Consider the following 3,222-nt stretch of genomic DNA (forward strand, 5'->3'; position numbering starts at 1 on the left):
TGGTTCTAGGTGAGTGATCACACCATTGTGCTTATGTGGGTCATGAAGATCTTTTTTTAATATAGTTCTTCTGTGTACTCTTGCTACGTCTTCTTAATATCGTCTGCTTCTGTTAGGTCCATATTGTTTCTGTCCTTTTTTGTGCCCATCTTTGCATGAAACGTTCCCTTGTTATCTCTAATTTTCTTGAAGAGATCTTTAGTCTTTCCCTTTCTATTGTTTTCCTCTATTTCTTTTCATTGATCACTGAGGAAGCCTTTCTTATGTGTCCTTGCTATTCTCATGAACTCTGCATTCAGATGGGTATATCTTTCCTTTTCTCCTTTGCCATTAGCTTCTCTTCTTTCCTCAACTATTTGTAAGCCCTCCTCAGACAACCATTTTGCCTTTTTGCATTTCTTTTTCCTGGGAATGGTCTTGACCCCTGCCTCCTGTACAATGTCACGAACCTCCATCCATAGTTCTTCAGGCACTCTGTCTATCTAACTCAACTTACTGTATGTAAATTCTGATTGGTAGTGTGAGAGATGGAAAGGGGGAAATGGCGAGAAAGAAAGATATTTAAGTGAAATAACACCAGCATGAAAATTCTATAAAAACAGATAACTAAAAATAGAAGCTTTTCTCACAAGTGCCCAGAATGGCATCATGATATCCAAAGAAAATTCAGTTCATACTGTACTAGAGATAAAGATGGGTGATTAGGTTAAGAATCCCTTCACAAAAAGGATTTTGTATTTCTTTTTGAATTTTTATAACTACATACAAATTAAAACATCATTGAATTGCCTTGTTCATTCATATGAGTATACATAAAATGGAACTTTAGTATTTGATAGGCATCTTATTGGTAAAACATACATCTAACATCAGCTAGATATTTTAGCTCCTTTAGTTGTAAAGTCTAGGGTTATGAAAAAGGAATCGTCCTTTCTGCACTTGTACATTGCCTTAAATTTCAGTCTAAACAATTTATGATCTCTTTTGATATAATTCATGTCAACATAAATGTTTCTGGTTTCATTTTACATAGTTCAACATCACAATATAATTTCCTGATCTTGATTTCATTTTAGAGGAGACTGAGGAGAGGCTTTATATGTGCATATTTTTAGAACGAGTACTTCAGAGGCTCAACATGTCTCTTTTTCCATGTGAGACTCTGGTTTGAAGAGTGGTCACATAGCAATGAATACAGAGATTTATTTTTCAGTTTCTAATAAGTGATTTATTGTCCACAGGCACATTTTCAAGCATTATTCTTTCAACAATGAAATGATTTATTTCTATAACAAGCACTTTTCTCTTGAAAAAGTTAAGAGTAATAACACGTTATTTCTTTTAGCAGAAGAGCCTTCTTCACCTCTGCCTGCAGAATGTAAATTATTACTAATCCAACTTACCCACCAGATAAGCATTGCCTTTGGTATGTAAAAGATCATCATTTGAAAATTAAAACCCTCACACATACTCTGGAGTTAAATAACCTAGAATTGAGATTTTACATCAAGAAACAATTGTGTTTAAATAATATTTTTAAAACTTGTCAACTTTTTTAATAGATATTTTGCCAAGATCATAACAATCCACTCCAGCTTTTAGGAGACTGAAGCTTAGGTAAGTGAATGCTGAAGATCCAGTTATCCACATTGACCTAATCCTGTTGATCTGTGCAAACTCTTGTAACATAATTTTAAATCTAGATTATATTATTGGCTTTGTAAACTAATGCTTTCAAATGTATATCATTCATAAACTTGATTAACAAATCATAATTTTTCATTCTGCAATTTGAACACTTCTGTAATTGTAGTTTTTGAGAAGTAAAGAAAGAAAGTAAGGGACAGGCCTTTAAATCAGACAGGACTGTATGTAAACTTAGCTATGGCTCTTATTTGCTGAGTGATTCTACACACTAGTTTATTTCTTTGAGCCTCTTTTTCCACAGTTGCAAAATATTGTAATTAGCAACTATCACCTAATGGGCTAGCATGTCTAGAAAACTTGGATTACTGTAGTTGCTTAATGAACAATAACATTGATTCTTAACAAAATAAAGTGCACTGAAATGCTAAAAGCTATAGGAAACAACCATATGTGAGAGAAGGAAAAATGGGGAAGAATATGATGATTCTGTATGTCTGATAAGAAATCAAGGTAAAGATGAGGTTGCATAGAGATTATAAAAAATATTGAGGAGTTCAGGCAATATCTGATATGTTCTATTGCTTGTCTAAGACCAAATACTTCTGAACTTTACTTCTCTTCAGATTTACCTAGAGATTTTAAAAGGTGCATATACTTCCACATTAACCTTCTAAATACTGAGTTTTCTTATCAGCAGTAACTAGCAAAATTTAAGTATATAGATGCATATTGACACTGTATAGTAATATTTCAGAACACCTATCTTAAAAAAAATGTTAAAAGTTCTGGAAAGAAAGAAAAAGTATAAGACTCAGGGAACAGAATGTATCAGATTTCTAACAGCAATCCTGGAAGCCAAGTTAGTGGGACAGTGCCATCAGATATAGACAGAAAATTATTTACAACTTAGATATCTAGTCAAACTTAGCCATGCATGAGCATAGAATAAAGGAATCCTCAAGATGTAAGATCTGTAAACATTTCCCTCCCTTCTTTCCTTTTCTAGAAAACTATTTAAGATGTTTTCCCCCAAAGGAAGGAATATACCAGGAAAGGGGAAGACTTGCTAAACCAAAAAAGGGATACTCAACTCACGAGATAAGCAAAGGGAATGTTGGGAGGACAATGAGAAAGGAACCTGAAAGGTAACCCTGTACCAGGCATAGAGGACATTCAATCCATCCTGGAAAAATTAGTTCGGGAGAAAGAATGAGAGCCATCATCACCACTGCTCTGTCCTTAAATGGTCACTCTAACTTGATGAAATTGCTGCAGGATATGCTCCCCTTAAACTAAAATGAAAAAGGAGAAACTTCACATACAGAAAGTAAGGTATGTGACTTATGACAGTAGGGAACTCAAAAGTGGAAAGGTAGGAGCAAATTTAGACACTCAAGGGAGGAAGTCTCTAGGAAGAAGACCTCCAAGGATAATTTGGAATTCATGGTTTCCTGAATTTTATTTTGGGAAAATTGTACTAAGAGGATAATTGAAGATGTTAAAAGATGTAATGTGTACAAAGAAGCTGAAACAAATAAAACAAACTAGAAAATATTTAACTTCAGGACAAACTGA

The sequence above is a fragment of the Bison bison genome, unplaced genomic scaffold (assembly GCF_000754665.1).
Source record: "Bison bison bison isolate TAMUID 2011002044 unplaced genomic scaffold, Bison_UMD1.0 scf7180017864130, whole genome shotgun sequence".
NCBI lineage: Eukaryota > Metazoa > Chordata > Mammalia > Artiodactyla > Bovidae > Bison > Bison bison.